General features: G+C 46.2%; 1 long non-coding RNA gene across 1 annotated transcript; it reads left to right on the top strand.

Moving 5' to 3' along the window:
* Positions 1–626: 626 nt before the first annotated feature.
* LOC147965116 (uncharacterized) lies at positions 627–4,488 on the top strand. The gene is made up of 4 exons (XR_015607365.1): positions 627–1,285; positions 2,873–2,937; positions 3,017–3,054; positions 4,211–4,488. It is a non-coding gene; the product is annotated as an uncharacterized LOC147965116 (long non-coding RNA).
* Positions 4,489–20,247: the final 15,759 nt, after the last annotated feature.

The following is a 20,247-nucleotide window of genomic DNA, read 5'->3' as shown; positions in this document are numbered from 1 at the left end:
TGGTTTAATGCAGCAAGAATGGCGGGGTAGTTGATCCTACTTAACTAAGTACTAAGATACCCCGGCCCATGCATTAGTCGCAAGTACCCCATATGTCCTATTTTTAGCAAAGTCATGCTAAAATTCACGGAAAATTTCAGCATGACCTTTGCTGAAAATAGGACATATGGAGTACCCGAATTTGCCGGAACGGAAGTTAATCGACATTCCGGCAAACTCAAGGGCCTCTCGGGGTACAGCAGCAGCATCACAAGTTGACAAAATTCCCAAGTAGTACATCAGCAGCCACAACACCACAACACCTGATTGGGGGCAATTAACTGCCGGGAGAAATAGTATAATAAGGGCAAATCATCTGCCAGGAATCTTAGTACTGCCGTTAGAACTACTTAAGGGCAAAGTAACTGCCGGGAGAAGATGAGCATCGAGGACACCTAAACTGCCGGCAATGACAAACACTTCTTGGGTCACTATATTTGCCGGGAGAAGTACCCCTCGGCCCATTATCTGCCGGCGACTTAGTGGCGCGAGATACTGGGCCTAAACGCGCGCTGCCGCGGGAGTTGCCCAAAAGTTCGCACCAAATAAATAAAGCCCCCTAGCCCAATTGTCGTTCCCCAAATCCCTCCACCCTGATCCAGCGCCGCCGCACCAACTACTCCACCACCGTCCCTTCCAAACCCTAGTCCTGGCCACCCTGTTCTCCCTTTCCTTGTGCGGCACCACCCCTACCTCTCTTCCTCCGCTGACCTCCTGTTCGGTGGAAGAAGCGCAGCCACTACCGGATCTGGCCGGGCTGGTCATCGGTGCTGTTCGGATCTGGCCATGCTGGTCGTCGGTGCTGCCGGATCTGCTCCGGGCCTCATCAACGCCGCCCCGGTTATTCCACTCTCCACCTCCACTTCCCCCATCATCATTCCATATGCCTTGCCCGGATCCGTAAGAGGGTAAGACCGGGAGTGTAGCCACTTGTCTCCCGAGGAGATCGCCCCCAACGGCCTCTCTATGGACTTCCTCCACCACACTCCCAACGCCACTGCCTTCAGAACGCGGTCCATAATCCAGTACTTTTGTGGGAAGCACCAGATCGTCCATCGACCGTGAGCTACATCGACATCGAGCGTTCCTCTTCTTGGTGGGGCGTGCACCTTCTAGGGGTGAAGGCCTGCAGCACCTGCTGCTATGGAGAACGGATGGCGCGGTGGTCGTAGGGCTGCTCCAAAACACCTCTACAGTCGTCACCAGTCACGCCATGACGCCTCTCTCATCATCGAGCTCATCACCTGTATGTATGGATCAAGACGCTATTCCCTGTTTTTTTCCTTATATGTCTGTTCAGAGTACAACAAGGACACACTCACATTCACAACGCACCAACTAAACCTTGTGTAGCAAATAACCATTATTGTAGGAGAATTATGAAGTAATTTTCATTTATAAACTTATCTAGTATTCTGATAACCTAATTTATATTTTACCTAATTAACCAATATACATAGCAGTGTGCATTGTTTAAGCCTTGAGCATTAGTTCGGTTATGCGTACATTCTGTGAAGGTTTATTTCTCTAACTTGTCATGCTTGAGAAGCCATATAGTTGATCCTTATCAGTTATGATAGCAGAAGCATATGAGAAACGGATTTTTCAGCGCACGGCGGCAACAGCCCACGGTATCTATGCCGTCTGCGCGTGCTGTTAGATACGAGCTAAAACTGCCAGCTTTTAGTTTGGCTATTTGATTCATCTATATGAGTGATGGATACGGTATGCTGATAGATCAAGACACGGCGTGTTAAATGCCTGACGCGAGGGACTATACTCAGCTGGCTCACACCACGAATCAGGAATTTTGGTTCTGGAAAAGGATGCAGGGACGGGTGTGGTGTACAGTATTGAGGGGGTGCATGGCATTTTTTCCCCATGGGACCTTCAAAAATGTAATTGGCCGGTGCGCTTGTGCATTAAATGAGTCAAATGAAATGGATTTTTTTCTAAAAATTGGACCTGGCTCTGTCAGCACAAAAAGATAGCCATATTAGTTGGCCTTGATATTTTGGTCTCGGTAGTCTTGCTGCCGTCAGTGGCTCGTATTTAGAACTAGTGTACAGCGACAATGTGGTCCGGTGCAGATACAAAAAGCCTTGGCTCAACTGTTTGCCATACGTACTCAAATGAGCTGATGGATATATCTAGGAAATTTGAGAAAAGCTATGCATCAATGCACGGCACTGATCCATGAGCAATCATGCAGGCGAGATATGCATCCCACTAGACGCCATGCGTCAAAAGTAGTTTTTGAAGTATATGGTCCTATTTCAGCTCTAAGAATCAGTTTTAAAACAAAGCAAGAATAGGGTCAGGTATACAAGGTCAGATGGAATTTTCTTAGAATGTAGGCCATGTTTTGTTTGAAAAAGAAGGGTATGTTACTGACATATACTTTCAGTTCCTATCCATCTATCAAAAATAAATACTGCAAATGAGATGGCCGCCCAAATATGAACAGTTCAGAATCTTCGAACTTGTGCAAAGTTGTTCTTCTGCTAACAAAATCTTGAGATTTGACAATTTCCATCAGTTGTTTCGATTATGTTACCTATTCAATTGTTGCCGCCTTTGTGATATGCAATCTCGCACCTCATCGGCTTTCTTCTGATACAAAATGGCATGTATTTATATGTGTCTTTGAGAAAAATATTGCATCATCATTATTATATTGGTATATGCACCGGAGAAAACATAAGTTGCAGTTGAAAATTAAACCAGTATTTTAAAAAAATTTATTGTGTTCTGTTCTCAAAGACTAAATAAAAGTATAAATACCAACTACATTTTACCTGTTCTATTGCTAACCAAGTAACCATCATTACAGAAGCTGGCATCTTCATCTCAAAAATAGATAAAAGAGGAAAAGGGGATACCAGAAGACACAAGCATGTAAGCTTATGTTTTTGTGATTATACTTTACCAATGAACGTTATGGTTGATTGCTTAAAAGTCTTCACTTCTAATGCAGCTGGAAGTATTCTAAGTGTATGGCAGAAGCAAGCTGAGGTAATATGCCTTGGACTCACTTACATCTTTACAATTGTTTAGATCTGTGGCTGTCTCACCCCTTGTAAAGTAGTAATATCTGAATTCGGTTTCTCCAGGGAATTAGTTGCACCTTTCTTGTACATGTGTATCCTATATATTAGCAAAAACTGTGAAATAGCATAATGCCATGTTGGAATTCACGATTACACTTAAAATGATAGTTATCTTCATGATAGCTCCAAGCTTTATTCTAGAAGCTTAGTTTGGTTAGGTACTGTGAGCTATTTTGATTCAGAACTTAAGTGTAGCAAGACCACAAATTGAAAGTAGGATGCTGCTTTTGCTTGGTAGAAACATGAATTTTCCTGATGGTACATTATGCACCTCATTTTACTGCTAGTGCATTTGATTGATTGATTGATTGATTGATTCCAAGGCATTCCTTCCTAGTAAATAGTATAGCAAGGCTTAAGCACCAAATTGGCACACTTGCCATCAATGTTGATTATGAAGGTAGATTTATTTCAACGTGAAAGAACCTTGCATTGATTGAGGCATAACAGCAGCCTTTGAACTATGGTAAAGTTCGCAGTTTTTGTTTATGCCTACACTACAAAATTACTTCACTGGTTATACACCATCAAAACCATAATACAGTTCTATCTTGCAGCAATACTTATATCAGTAATGACATTACACATAATTAAGTGATGGCTATATGTCCCATTACAGCTTTGACAATGACCTCAGGATCAGTAATATGCTCCTGAACTAATACCTTATGCATGATTCATAAGTAACATAGATTGGCGTTAGCCAACACAGGTGGACAATTCTTTGCTCAATGAACCTCTCTTGTCTACTTTGTCATTTCTTTGCAATTTCGCCCTTAATGTAATCAGATTGGTATTGTACATGAGCCAAAAATGAAAATTGTTTTTAGTCATGAACATAGTTGATATATTTACTTTTATGTTGGCTTTCATAGTACTAATTGATCTATTTCTTTGCATAACTAGATCATATATAATAGCTTATAAGACGCATTGATTCTGTTCTTGTAGCTAGCTATGACCAATGTATGCATAGGGCCAGAATTTGTGAATACTGTAAAGAAACTATAGTATCTTGTCTACAAGATTATATATTATAGTTCTTATGTATATTGTTGCAGGTATCTCAAAGATACACAAGTTGCTGGAGGTTTGGAAGATGTACAAGTTGCTGGAGGTTTGGACGATCTTACAAGTTGGTGGACTGATAATATATATTACCTCCGTCCAAAATTACGTTGTCTTAGACTAGAAGGTGTTTAGGTACATCTGTATCTAGACAATTAATTCGGGAGATAGGGAGTATGTAATATGCCTTCTTTGTTGAGCCTGAAGATTTTGCAAGTTTCACTTTGCTCATTTTGGTGGTTGTTTTGGCACATAAGCCATGGAATGCTCATCTTGGATGTGTGGCACAATTTCTTTTCCTAGAAACATATGTACTTTGCATTGTGGTAGAATGTTCTTATGTATTTGATTGGTTAATGTTATTGAATGAGACCTTGAATGTAACATTGATTAAAGTGTGTGTATAGATTGTGTGATATGTCTTCATTGCCTCAACATAGTGGTCGTGTCTTAAATTAGGGATATATTGCACTGGCTGTGAAACAACACGTGTGTGCTGGCATATTACCTGTCGGGTAAATGTCCTTGTGTAGGCTATAGAACTGCCGGTAAGATATAGTTCCTATTAGATGACTAATCTGCCGGGAGAAAACAAACTGCCGGCAAATACAATGGTCACGGCAGAAAAACTGCCAGGAAATGTTTATCTGCCGGGAGAAGTAATCCCCGGTAGCCGTTCTCGTGGCAGTTCTATCCGCCGGGAGAAACTCTGTGCCGGCAGTTTATTTGCCCTCTTAAGTGCATTATCCCGGTAGATTACATGCCGTTGCATCTGTGTTGTGGTGTAGTGAGCATCACAAGTAGTACCAATGAACATATAGTCCAGCAAGTTGAAAAAGATGAAGTTCTCAGCATGAAGAATCACACAACACAGCACCTACATTATGATGATACATTTGGAGATTGCACATACAGTTTTCACATAAGCATAATTGTTCTGGAGATTGCACATACAGTTTTTGACAGCACAGCACCTATGACAGCACATACAGTTTTCGTTACTGCTCCCAATTGAAATGACACTTTGACATGGCTGCAATTTTTAGTGTCTACTTATCTGTAATTTTTCAGTGTCTGCTTAGGAGAAATAGGTTTCAAACTTTAGCTTGCTTTGTATAAGGAGACTAAAAAACTATCTAAGGAGTTCTTCAAGTTCAAGTTACAGCCTGCATGACATTTTCCTACACAATGCTTGTTGTAAATAATTACTTAAAGTGAACACTTTTTTTATCTTAGCTTACTTACAACAGAATGCCTATCTTTCTGGTTTTCCAATTCCATTTGTTTCATTTTCAACATTGCTCTATTTGTAATTAACAGCACTGTTCAAGAAATCTGTATATGCAATCTACAAAGAACCCCCTCCTGACTTTTAGACTGATTTTCCATCAAAATTGAAAATAGTTACACTAAGTTTCAAAATAAAAAAATACACTTCTTAGTTTTACAAACTGAAAATTACTCTAAAACTAAAACTTTAACTGACTTTTAGATTGAATTTTTACTCCAAGAGTTTTTATATTCAGATCACTTTAACTGAATTTTACATTGAGTTTTAGATTGAATTTTAAACTTTCTTGCAATATAAGCTTGCCGGTTACTTTATATTTAGATCAGGAGCCAAGCTCTAAAATTGAATTTTTAACTGAATTTTGATGACTGCAACTGTTTCAGTTTCAGTTTCAGATAAAGTTTATATTTAGATCAGGAGACTGACTTTTAAACTGACTTTATATTCAGTTTCAGGTAAGGACATCAGAGAATCTACAGCGAGGGGCGGCCGACGCGGTGAGCACGAGCCCGCATGCACAAACGGTGACTAAACAAGGAGAAAAACAGGGGAATCGATGGAGACGCTCACCGCGGAGCTGGGGAAGGAGACTACGAGGCCGAGGGTGGTCGGGGCAGCGCGGATCGACGCCGAGAAGCAGTGGTCGGTGATGAGGAAGAAGAGGTCGATGCGCTCGATCCTTGATGACCCGGCTCCAATCCGTGGACGTAGGCGAAGAAGGTGATGATGGTGTTGCTCCTGACGCAGCTCCTAGGCACAACGACGGAGGACGGGGCGGTCGGTGGCCGCGGTGACGCGCGGCGGCGGCGCTCGGGGTGGAGGGAAGGAGCGGGGCAGGCCGTCAGCAGTGAGGACCGAAACAGCGAGGCGGGGCGTGGGGGTCGTCGGGCGACTAGGGGGGAATGAATCTGGCGAGGGGGGAGTGAATCTGGCGAGCGGGAGGGACGAAGGGATCGGGCGACTAGGGGGGAAAATTACTAATGGCGCACCCCCTGGTGGTGTGCCATTAGTATGTTTTTTTATAGCAATGGCGCACCCCCGAGACAGTGCGCCATTAGTATTCTTTTTTTAGATAGCAATGGCGCACCAGCCAGCCGTGCGCCATAAGTAAGATTTTTTATTATTATTTCGTTGCATCTAATAATTTAATAGAAAATTAATATGAATATGAATATGAAAATGAATATGAATATGAAAATGAATATGAATATGAAACAGTAATAAATTTTTATAAAAACAGTAATATTTTTTAAAAAATATCATCAAATTTGTTATTTGAAAATATTTATGAATCGAAAAAATATCATCAAATTTATTATTTGAAAATATCATCAAATTTGTTATTTGAAAATATAAACAAATTTGTTTTTTTGGATTTTTAGTTGCATTCATTTGTGATGGTGGAGCGGGGGATGGTGCGGGGGGTCGGCGGCGGCGGTGGAGCGGGGAAGGGTGCGGGGGGTCGTCAGCGGCGGTGGAGTGGGGGAGGGTGCGGTGGGTCGTCGGCGGCGGTGGAGCGGGGGAGGGTGCGGGGGGTCGTCGGCGGCGGCATGGGTCGGGGCAGCGGGGGGAATTAGCTAGGGGGGCGAGGGAGAGGGATGAAGGGGATCTGGCGAGAGGGAGGGAATTAGCTAGGGGGAATCTTACTAATGGCGCACCTGCGGTCGGTGCGCCATTAGTAATCTTTTTTTACATAGCAATGGCGCACCAGGCAGAGGTGCGCCGTTAGTAATCTTTTTTTACATACCAATGGCGCACCGGGCAGAGGTGCGCCATTAGTAATCTTTTTTATATATATAGCAATGGCGCACCAGCCAGAGGTGCGCCATAAGTAAATTTTTTTGTTGCGTGTAATAATTTTTTAGAAAGTGAATATGAATATGAGACAGTAATATTTTTTATAAAAACAGTAATAATTGTTGTTTAACAACAATTGTAGTCTACACTTTTTTATTATTATTTTTTAAAAAATGAAGAGGGGAGAGGAGGCGCGGGTGGGATCGAGATCGAGATGGAGGGGGAATAAATATCGAGATGGAGGGGGATCGAGATTGAGTGTCCTCATGAATATTCAATATTTTATCATATTGAATATGAAAAATATCATCAAATTTGAAAAAATATTCATGAATTCAAAAAGTGTCCATGAAATTTAAAAATATTCATGATATCAAAATGTTCCCATGAAATTTAAAAATATTCATGATATCAAAATATATACTAATGGCGCAATTCTACAGGGTGCGCCATTAGTAGTTTAAACTAGTAATGGCGCACTGTGAGGCGGTGCACCATTAGTAGTTTTGCAAAAAAAAGAATAAAAAAAATTCAGTACTGGCGCACTCCCTGTCTGGTGCGCCATTACTAGTTAGAACTAGTAATGGCGCACTTCAGTAGGATGCGCCATTAGTATGTATGTACAAAAAATTTATCACTAGTGGTGCACCTCTTTTCTGGTGTGCCATTAGTGTCTTCCACGCTAATGGCTCATCACCAACTGGTGCGCCATTAGTATATAGTAGTGACGCACTACTTCCCTGGTGCGCCATTAGTGTCAATCCTATCTATAGCCCTTTTCCTAGTAGTGAGCCGAATGGGCCGAACTGAATAGGTTGTCCGGACTCGCCATGGGGTCTGTCGTGGATCAGCTATGGCCGAAAAAGCCAAAGCTGAACAGCTATTTTAGCTTAGTGCAGCAGGTCCATGGTGCGGTGCCACGCATTAATGCGATGAAGATATCGGCGTGCATAGAAGGCTTACGGATGGCCCTTGCCCGTGTTAAAGCATACTGGGCGTAGATGGACGCTACCATTGTTGCGGCCCAGGGTTCGGCCATAGGCCGAGTGGCCGTCGAGCACTATTTCGAGGAGGTTCTCGAGGGTGCTCGTTTGATAGAGGCCCAGTGCTCGAAGAATATTATGTTTGAGTGACATGTATTCCCATTGTAAACACAATGTTTTTATGAAATTTTATACGGTTGTGTTCATACTTTTTCCTGAAGGTAATATGATGCCTCCTGTGCGGCTGTTTATGTATACATGTGTATAACCTGAAAGATTGCAGTCGTCAGCTTCAGCCCCCACGCATATAATGCGGAGGTGCTCGCAAAAAACGCGTGTTCACACTTAACCCAACGTCTTGGTCCTATTAAGGAGGTGATAGCACAGCGAACGAGGCAACCGGACTATAATGCTTTAACACTTTCACTTAGCCATAGGAGTTTGACAATGGGGCTACTAGATAGCCCCCGGTGGCTCCGCACTCTCCTGATCTCGGGGTGCGTACATGCCTGGCCGGGAAACGGCCCTTCGTTAAGGTGGAGGAATTCTAACATTCCGATAGGTCATCGAGTGGTTGACCAGTCTCACGCTATATCATGACAATCAGTTTCGGCTTTCTCTACTGAGGTGCTCGTCCGGATGAACCAGGGCACAATCGCAGTAGTTCTCCTGGTGCTGCCTTAGCCGATAAAGTGGAACGTAAGGCACCAAAACACAGGAGCCGGGAAAACCCAACATTTGACCAAAGACAATGATTCGGAGCTGATGCATATAAGGCCAAACTCGCGAAGCCGAACACTCCCTAAGGTATTCGGTCTTTATGGTATAAACTGGGCCTAAATAGTTCCCTTTGTAAGAAGCCCCTTCTGTCCAGGTACGTGCATTATTCTGACATGGCCACATGCCAAGACGTCAGCATCCTTCTCAATTGTGTTGAGAATTCGGTGGATGTGTATCAACAAGAGACAGTAAAAAAGGTTTACACAGGGTCTTAATCTAAAAAGAATCCTTGGAACGGGTCCCTGCTGCACGTCTGCGCCTGTGTCTCCGTTGTGCCGTATCCTGGATGGGTGTAGCACGATGGTCATCTGTAAAAGAGAGGAACTTAGGTGAAAAAGTTGTCGTGCAAAAAGTTGGTTTTTTAAATAAACCATGTATAACTAGAAATGAGTAGAAATTGCCACTTCTCTGCGCGCGTTGAGCCCCTTGTATTTGTAATAGGGGGGTGGCCATCAATCCGGTACAAATTACATATAGTAGCACCGGACTCGTATAACCGCGTACATGGTCTTGACGACCTATCAAATGCTTTAGTTGGTGAGGCCGTTTTAGTGTGCGGCTGCCAAGGCAGTCGCATTCTCTTCTGCGCGCAAAGATCGCTTAATACTTCCGTTCACTGTAATGATGCCACGTGGCTCGGGCATCTTGAGCGTGAGGGAAGCGTAATGCGGTATTGCATTAAAGCGAGCAAAAGCTTTGCGTCCCAGTAGTGCTTGATAACCGCATTGGAACGGAGCAATGTGGAAGGTTAAGTGTTCGCTACAGGGGTTATCTGGGAAGCTGAATATAACCTTTAGTAGCAGGGAGCCCGCGCAGTGAGCCCCTGGGCATGGCGTTACTCCTTTAAAGGTAGTGTTGCTATGGAAAATTTTCGTTGGCTCTATCCCCATTTCGCGGATTGTATCCTGGTATATCAGGTTTAAACTGCTGCCACCGTCCATCAGGACTCGTGCAAAGTGGTATCTGTCAATTATTGGGTCTAATACCAGGGGAGCCCATCCTGCCCGCCGGATACTTGCTGAGTAGTCACGATGGTCGAAAGTGATCAGTTGAGACGACCAGTGGCAGGGTTTCGCGGTGATAGTCCCTTGGGCACATTTATCTGGGAGGGCCGCTTTGCTTCCCTTGATCACGTGTAATACGTTGACTGTTTTGACTTCTGATGGAAACTTCTTTTGTTCCCCAGTGTCTTCCTTGAGAGGCTCATCCTCATCTTCGCTTGGTGTATCCTCCCCCTTGTGTACGGCGTTGAGCTTGCCGGACTGCTTGAGGACCCAACATTCTCTGTGGGTATGATTAGCGGGTTTACCAGGGGTGCTATGGATCTGACATACTTGGTCCAAAATTTTGTTCAGGCTGGACAGTTCATCTCTAGCGCCTTTATAGGGCAGCTTTTGCTGACCTGGCCGAGAGCTTCGGAATCCGGCGTGTACCGCCGTGCTCTTTGGGCTGTCTTCTTTATTCTGACGCTTATTATTTTTGCTGCGTCGGGATTTCCCGTTTTCATCTCTAACTTCGGATGTGCTTGGGTCGCTGGTGCTGCATCTGGCTAGCTAGCTGTCCTCATGTCACACCCTAGCTAGTCCATGCATTAGAGTGTGCATCATGTTTACTTTTCATCAGAAACTTGAAATGGGGAAGGCAGAACCCACAGCACCCTTTTGAAATCAACTAGGGTTTACTAAAAATAATTTCAATGAACCTGAAATGCCCTTCTAAAATGTTCACCCTCTTTGTCTTAGGTTAGAACCTCTGGCAAAATTGGTGCACAATTTTCTAGGTCAACAGAAGGTCATTGAATTAAATCATAAGTATTTGAATTTGGGCATTTAAATGCTATAAAATAATTTAAATGCTCAAATAATTCTGGGACTAAATGTTTCCTGTTGGAAATAATCTAAACAGAGGCCACATTTATTTTCAGGATTTTTGGAAATGTTCTAGTATTTTAAATAAAGCTAAACGGTTGCAGTTTAATAGAAAACAGAAACTAAATCTAAAAAAGGAGAAAGAAGCCCACCTGGGCCTTACCTGGCTGGGCCCAGCCTACTGGCTCGGCCAGTCACCCCCTACCTCGCTCCAGGAGGCAGGGGCACGTGCTCGCCGCGCGCCGGCCACGCGCCGACCACCTCCTGCTTCTGCCGACGCCGGGAGACGCCCAGAGGACGCCACGCGACCACCACGTCTCCCTCTCATCCTCTCCCACTCTCCCCCTCGTCTCCCTCATCCTCTCCCGCGATGGCCGAGCGCGTCCCTCGCCGCCAATCACCGTAGTCGCCGCCAGAGACCTCCCCTCGCCCCTCCGACGAGCCCATCAGCTCCGCCTCGACTCCCTCGACCTCCCCACCGAGCCACGCTTCGCCGGAAGCCCTGCAACGCCGCCTTCGCCCTCGTCTTCAACCTCGGGCATCCGAGATCGCCGGCGACCGCACCTCTTCTCTAGCCCGTCCCCGAGTCGCTGACCCCCTCTCCGACCCCGCTGTGAGCTCCTCTTCCTTTCCCCTCTTCTCTCGTGCTCACGCTCGTCCCCTAGCTCCATTTTCCACCGCGGCCGAGAGCTTCTCGTCGCCGGCCATGGCGCAGCCGTGGCCACAGCCGTGCAAGCTCACAACGGAGCGCCTCGCCATGCTCAGTGCAGCACCAGGAACCCGTAGCCACCACTAGCTCTTCCTCCCGTGCACCGTAGCGTCGAAACCGACCTCGCCCGAACTCCGGCCGCCGCCACGAGCTCGATTCCGGCGATCTCGCTCCACCCCAGCTCCTCACACTTGCTCCATTGCATGCGCGAGAGCCTGGGCTTCGTACGGGTGGTCTCCGTAGTCGATTTGGTCGCCGGAGGGCGTTTTCCGAGCCGCGCCGCCGTCTCGGGCCTCGCCGGCGTCGAGCCACCGGCGAGTTGACCCAGTTTGACCCCTGGGTGGTCCCAGGTTGACTCCTTTGAGTCAATGACAAGTGGGCCCCCCCCTCTGCTAATTATCCAGATTAGTTTCTAACTAAAATTAGTTAGTTTAATTAGTATAGTCACTGACTAGTGGGCCCTGCCCAGTAATTAGGCTAACTAAACGTAGTTAGTGCACTGAGAGGCTGACAGAAGGGGCCCACCAGTCAGGTTTGACTTGGGCTGGCGGCTTTGACCTGCTGAGGTCAGCATGACGCAATGCGGTCGCAGTAATGCATTTTTTGGATTTATTTTTATACAGGAAATTCCAGAAAATAGTTCAAACTTCAAAAATTCATAGAAATTCAACCGTAACTCCAAATGAAATAATTTAGATATGAAAAATTATCAGAAAAATTCAATCTATCCATCTGTAATGGTTTCATGCATGACAAAACAAATTTACCTTGCTGTTTAGGCAGAATAAGGTAATGCACTATAAATGCCATGTTTAATGAGCTAATATTTGAATCTTTGATTCAAATGAGTTCATCCCTTTCTATTTTAGCTTGCATTAGGCCAAGACACAATCATATTGCCATGTCATAGCATGCATCATATTAGTTGCATATCATCATGTGTTGATTGTGTTCCGATGTGTTCTTCGTGGTAGGTTCTGCCTCCGAGGATATTCACGAGTATCCAACTGAAGGGCAGTATCCCGCTACCACTCCATCAGGCAAGAATCCATTGATCATTCCGATACAAACCCATGTTCTCGCTTCTGCTCTTGTTTACTGCATTAAGACAACGCGATTCAAACTGCTGTGTGCTACGGTAGTTGAACCCTTATCCTCTGCATGACCTGTCATTGCCACAGTAACTAGATGAAACCCACTAGCATGTGTAGGAGTTGCTTGAGCCATATATGTGGTTCCTACCTTGCTATGCCTGCTATGCTTAGAGTTGTGTCAGGTCTGGTTCATCTGGGTGATGGGCTAGAGTGAAATGCTTATGCCGGTAATGTGAGGGATGTGTTGAACATGTTTTGGTAAAGGTATCGATGAGAGGCCATGTAGGAGTACATGGTGGGTTGTTTCATTGAGGCCGTCCCTAAGAACTGAGATCTGTATGCGTGATTTAAGATTTAGCTACTACCACACATTGGGCCCTGAAATATGACCCTGCTCGACTTACTGACCCCCCTCGCCTCTGTTCAGGAGTTGCAACTAGTTTCTGGTGTTTGTAGGACATGTGTTGGCGGCCGTGCGTAGCGCTGACCCTAGGGGTGGGCTATGATGCGGTAGATACACTGTGGCCGGGTATGCCGGGCGCCCGTTTGGCGTTTCGAGACCCTGTAGACATCGTTTGGGGCCGTTGAGGACACCCCGGCCGGATTTCCTTGCGGATGGAACCTGAATAGGCGATAAACCTGAACTAGAGACTTGTGAGGTTAGTCAGGTCGTGGTCTACACCCACGTCGGTTTTCGCTTGAAGTCTGTCGAGCACATGTCGTGTGCAGACGCTAAGTGGTGGAAACATGTGTGACGAAGTACACCCCTGCAGGGTATAAAACTATTCGAATAGCCGCGTCCGCGGTAAAGGACTACTTGGTTGCCTATACAGTTCATAGACAAGTTAATGGATACTACTAAAAGACTCAAGATAAGTGTGAGTACCGAGGATGGCCCTCTCGTAGGATGACGAGGGAGGATCCCCGGTGGAGTATTGTGTTGGTGAGTAGTGGACTCGCGTGCGAAAACTATTTTTTCTGGTGAAGTTCCGTAGGATAGCTTAGCCAAGAGTCAAAGCTGGCTTGCTGCATCAACCCCACCACCTTCTTGAGAATAAGCATGTATAGTAGGTTCTGATGTAAGACTTGCTGAGTACCTTTGTACTCATGTTTGCTTATTTATTGTTGCCAGACGACAACACTGCCCCCTCCGATGGGTTTTATGTAGACCTTGACGTCGACGAGTGACTAGCCACCCAGGTGGTGATCCTGGCCATGGAGGGCCCTATGTAGATAGACAGGCTTCGAGAAGCCTTCTTCTTTCTAGAGTCTGTACTCAGACTCGTTGCTTCCGCATGTGCTTGTATGACTGTATGACTTGAGTGTCGGGTCATGTGACCCCTATCTGTATGACATGTTATGTATGGCTCTCTGGAGCCTTTAAATAAAGTACTTGAGTTGTAGAGTTTTGTTGTGATGCCATGTTGTATGTACTCATATCGGGCATATTGTGTGTATGATTGAAATGCTTGGTATGAGTGGGATCCGACAATCTAGTTGTTTATCCTTGGCAGCCTTTCTTAATGGGGAAATGTAGTCTAGTGTTCGTCGAGCCATAGTAGTCCGCTACAGCCCGGTTCACCGGAGTCCCGCTAGCCCGCACTACTGTTCAGGACACTTGACTGGCCGGCATGTGTTTCACTTCGTTCCTATGTCTGTCCCTTCGGGGAAATGTCACGCGGTGACTTCCGGAGTCCTGCCTAGCCTGCTATAGCCCGGGATCCCCGGAGTCCTGTTAGCCCAGTGCTACAGCCCGGAATCACTCGTTGATGACCGACATGCTCGATGTGATTCATGTATGCCTGTCTGCATAGGTTTGTGCCGCTTTGGGTTCACAACTAGCCATGTCGGCCCGGGTTCTCTATCATATGGATGCTAGCGACACTATCATATACATGAGCCAAAAGGCGCAAACGGTCCCGGGCCATGGTAAGGCGACACCCGTGGGATACCGTGCGTGAGGCCGCAAAGTGATATGAGGTGTTACCGGCTAGATCGATGTGACTTGGAATCAGGATCTTGACAGCGTTGGTATCAGAGCCGGACTGCCTGTAGGTTCGTTGAGCCAAACTGGTCGGTGTCGATTCTAGAAATTCTTTAGTTATATGTAGGGGAATTGATTGTGGGAGGGAACGTAAGGCTCTTCTACTCCTTTACCCTATGCCTCTGATCTGAGTCATTCTCTTCTCATTCAACGTGGGTTAAGGACTAGACTCTCTTCTTCTATCAGGTTCACGTGTTACTAATCCGTTGTAGCTTATAGGATTGTTGTTACAAGTCCCCGTTCAGTTTCTACTATTCTTAGTATGTTGCTAATTGAATAAGAACATTGATACGATGTTGTTGAGTGGTATTGTGAACTGTTGTGGATGTCTCAAATCTTTTTCTGAGCATTTACAGCCGTTATGCTGTCCAATTTTCCCTAGAAATTCTGATGTCTTTGTCTTGTGGTTGTGCTTTCAGATGGCCAACCGTGTTCATAACCAAGTGGTTCGCCTGACCAGGTGCCTCGACGTGCCCGGTCATACTGTTATGTTAGTCCGGGTCATGATCGAGACGGGTTACCGTTGGTATCCCGAATACACCATCGAAGAGCAGTTCCGCGACTTCAATCAAAGCCAGTATCTCTGCACCGTCAGGATATTTCCTTCTTATCCTGGATCTACCGAGCCCCTTCACTATTCCTACGGACTCGGGGTTACTGTTGAGATGGCTGTGCAGGATGCTGCCTATTCCATGATGACCATCTTGCGAGTCTGGACTGGCCTGTTTCGGAACACCGATTTCCGTTACATGCCAGGTTCACTTCCGGGAGCGCAAGGGTATCTTCAGGCTATCGATGCTGACTCCACTCAGGAGGACTCATTAACTCGTACCACTGTCGAGTTGCTCGAAGATAAGGACCGAGAGAATCAGGCCTTGAGGCTGGAGCTTTTCAATACCCGTGCTGATCATTGGGCCACATTGACTCGGTTTGCACCTGCGGTGCAAGCTGGATGTATGGATACAAGGGATCTGTATCCTGTGAGATTAGCTCTGCCAAACATGGTGGATTGGCGTGATGTGGGAGGCATCACCCCACCCCATGGTCCCCGCAGGCCACCGTTTGTTGGTCCAAGACCTCATCCTAGCCCCTATGGTCCACAGGCTCCTCAGGACCGTCTGTTTCCGGATGGTCACGTAGAACTTCCAGGCTATGGAGGTGACTTCTATGAGGACTACTACGGAGCTGTCTGAGTTAGTAGTAGTACCACTAGTATTGTAGTAGTTGTATCTCCACTGTCCTGTGTGACTTGTGGAATATGACTTTGCGTGTAATCGATTCCGGAGGTGTAGACAAATAATGTATAGGAGCTTGGAATGCCTCCGATGAGATGTAACGTCTTTCATCATAGTTGTACTGTAGCCTGGGCTTGTACTAAACTATGTATGATGTGTATGACCGTTGGTATATATATGGCAGTTTTATATTACCATGACATACGGATGAACATCTCTGCATTCCGTGTTATCCATTACATTCTGCACTTCCTTGCTAAGTTTGACCCATCCTTGTCTAAACCGTTGTCTTGTTTTCTCCTAGGATGGTCAACACCCGCAGCAACCCTACTGCCCCGGAGTAGGGGGAAGCCAGTGCAGCTAGGGGTGAAAATCTGCCTCACCCGCCTTCTCTGGCCGAAGTAATGCTGGAGGCGGAAAGAAACAAGCGTGAGACTAACCGCCTGCTAGAGCGGATTGAGCAGAACACTGCACGCCACCCACGAAATGACTTGGTGTCAATCAATGACTTTATCAAGCTGTACCCACCAAAGTTTAACCATTCCGTCGAGCCCCTCGACGCGGATGACTGGCTTCGCAGCATCACCCACAAGCTACGTTCTGCCAACGTAGCCGAAGCCGACAAGGTTACTTATGCTGCCTATCACCTCGAGGGCCCTGCTAGCCTTTGGTGGGAAAACTTCGAAGCTATGCGCCCGGTCGGCCAAATCACTACTTGGGTTGAATTCAGTGAGGCTTTCCATGAGCATCACATTCCGGAAGGTCTCATGGATCGCAAGAGGGAGGAATTCTGCAACTTCACCCAAGGAAGACTGACTGTGGATGCATATAGTCGTGAATTGGGGAATCTGGCATGCTATGCCCCTGAAGAGGTTTCTACTGACGCTAAGAAGCAGGCAAGGTTCCGCAACGGACTTAGCCCTGAGCTTCGCCGCGATCTCCGTCTGCACGAGTGCACATCCTTTCAGAAGTTGGTCAATAAAGCCATCAGTGCTGAGACAGGCCAGACTGATTATGACGCTTCACACAAGCACTCCCGTGATTTTGGCTCTTCATACGGCTCTGGAGCTCAGAAGCGCTGGGTGTGGATTCCAAGCACGGCACTGCCACCCAGGTTCATCCCGAGGCCATCCTTTGAGGCGCCTCGTCCCAACCAGCAATTTGCACCGCCCAAGCCCTATGGTGGCCCCGCTGCTAATGCTGCTCCATGCCCCAATGTGGTGACGTGCTTCAAGTGTGGACAGCCGGGTCACTATAGCCGAGAGTGTCCCCAGAACAACAACCCCAATCAAACTGGAAAGTCCGTTGGCCGTGGTAAGCCAGCGGGGAAGACTTTCTACGCCAAGCCGTCCACCACTGTACGTGGCCATGTCAATTATGTTTCAGCCGAGGAGGCTCATGAGGATCCTAACGTCGTCCTTGGTACGCTCCTTGTTAACTGCCATCTGGCATCTGTTCTTTTTGATACTGGAGCATCTCATTCATTCATATCCGAGAACTATGCTCGACTGCATAACACGACATTCTGTGACATGTCCTCTACCATGGAAATTCAAACCCCTGGCTCTAGATGGCAAACTTCTAGAGTAAGCCATGGGAACGAAATTCTTGTCAACAGACTTGTCTTCCTTGCATCCTTAATAGCTCTCAAGTCCTCTAACATAAACATCATCTTGGGTATGGACTGGATGTCAGCTCATTATCCTAAGATCGATTGTGCCACTAGAACCGTTCAACTTACTCACCCCTCGGGCAAGACAGTTAACGTCTTAACTCGAGTGGCCAAGCGCCAGCTTTACTCTCTAAATGCCAACCCTCTTCCAGACCTTGAGGATGTTCCGGTAGTCCGAGATTTTCCGGATGTCTTTCCAGAAGAACTGCCAGGTGTTCCACCTGACAGGGATGTCGAGTTTGTGATAGACCTTGTTCCAGGAACCGTTCCAATTTCTAGAAGACCCTACAAGATGGCACCCTTAGAACTAGCCGAGCTTAAGAACCAACTCGATGAGTCCTTGAAAAAGGGTTTCATCCGCCCTAGTTCCTCTCCTTGGGCTTGCCCCGTCCTCTTCGTTAAGAAGAAGGATGGAACGGATCGAATGGTTGTGGACTACCGACCTGTCAATTTGGTCACCATCAAGAACAAATACCCGCTTCCCAGGATCAACGATCTGTATGATCAGCTCGCTGGATCCTCAGTCTTCTCCAAGATGGATTTGAGGTTGGGCTACCATCAAATCAAAATCAGAAACGGGGACATTCCCAAAACGGCCTTTGTTACTCGTTATGGCCAATACGAGTACACCGTCATGTCCTTCGATTTAACCAATGCCCCGGCTACCTTCTCTCGGTTAATGAACTCAGTCTTCATGGAGTACTTGGAAAATTTGGCGTAGTATACCTCGATGACATACTCATCTACTCCAAGAATGAAGAGGAACATGCCGTACATCTAAGGCTGGTATTGATGAAACTTCAAGAGCATCGCCTTTATGCCAAATTCTCCAAGTGTGAATTTTGGTTGCCAGAAGTGACCTATCGAGGCCATGTAATCTCTGGTAAGGGTATTGCTGTCAATCCCGAGCGAGTTCAAGCCGTCCTTGATTGGACTCCACCTGAGACGGTCAAGCAAGTTCGGAGCTTCCTTCGTTTAGCAAGCTATTGCCGCTGCTTCGTCGAGAATTTCTCCAAGGTTGCTAAACCTCTAACTGAACTCCTCAAGAAAGATAAAAAGTTCGAGTGGACTCCACAGTGCGAGTTCAGTTTTCAGGAACTGAAAAGACGCCTGACATCTGCTCCCGTACTGGTACCACCAGATTTCTCCAAGGACTTTATTATCTATTGCGACGCCTCGCGACAAGGACTAGGTTGCATACTCATGCAAGATCGTCAGGTAATTGCCTATGCTTCATGGCAATTACACCCACATGAGGAAAATTATCCTACACATGATCTAGAGCTTGCAGCTGTAGTCCATGCACTTAAAACCTGGCGACATTACCTTCTCGGTAATCGTTGCGAGATCTTCACCGATCACCAAAGTTTGAAATATATCTTCACCCAACCAGATTTGAATCTCAGGCAAAGACGTTGGGTCGAGTTGATCTCGGATTACGACTTAGGAATAACTTACACCCCGGGCAAAGCCAACGTCATGGCTGATGCACTAAGTCGTAAGTCCTATTGTAACAACCTGATGTTACAACAAAGTCAACCACTTCTCCATGAGGAATTTCGTAAGCTTAATCTTCACATTGTTCCTCAAGGATTCCTATCCACCCTGGTGGCGAAACCTACCCTTATGGATCAAATCATAGCTGCCCAGAAGCATGATAAGGGCATATCCCGGATTAAGGAAAACATCGCTAGCGGGGTTGCTAAATGTTTCTCCATGGATGAGCAAGGTGCTGTCTTTTTCGAGAACCGTCTGGTGGTTCCCAAGAAACAACATCTACGCTAGTTGATCCTTAAGGAAGCTCATGAATCCCCTCTCACCATTCATCCCGGTAGTACTAAAATGTATCAAGACCTACGCCAGAGGTTTTGGTGGACTAGGATGAAGAGAGAAATCGCTCAATACATTGCTAGCTGCGACGTTTGTCATCATGTTAAAGCAGAGCATCAACGGCCTGCTGGCACCCTTCAACTTTTGGCTATTCCTGAATGGAAATAGGATAAAATCAGTATGGATTTCATCATTGGGTTTCCCAGGACCAAGAGAGGGAATAATGCCATCTTCGTCGTAATCGACCGACTTTCCAAAGTAGCCCACTTTCTACCTGTTCGTGAGAGTATCACCGCTAGCCAGCTAGCCGATTTATACATCTCCCAAATAGTGTCCCTTCATGGTGTTCCATTGGAAATTAACTCAGACCGTGGGAGTCTCTTCACCTCTCTATTTTGGGAAAGTTTCCAAAATGCTATGGGAACTCGTCTCTCTTTCAGCACTGCTTTCCACCCTCAATCAAGTGGTCAAGTAGAGCGAGTCAATCAAATTCTGGAAGATATGCTCCGAGCTTCTGTTATCTCGTTCGGAATGAGTTGGGAGAAATGCCTTCCATTCGCGGAGTTTGCTCATAACAATAGTTATCAAGCTAGTTTGGGGAAAGCTCCTTTCGAAGTTCTTTATGGACGAAAATGTCGAACGCCTCTTAACTGGTCAGAAACCGGGGAAAGACAACTCTTTGGCCTGGATATGATTCAGGAAGCGGAAGAGCAGGTTCGCGTTATTC

This window comes from Triticum urartu, chromosome 6A (genome assembly GCF_056163025.1).
Source record: "Triticum urartu cultivar PI428250 chromosome 6A, HENAU_Tu73, whole genome shotgun sequence".
Classification (NCBI taxonomy): domain Eukaryota; kingdom Viridiplantae; phylum Streptophyta; class Magnoliopsida; order Poales; family Poaceae; genus Triticum; species Triticum urartu.
Note: the sequence above shows the minus strand (reverse complement) of the source record. Positions and strands in the feature narration are given on the sequence as shown.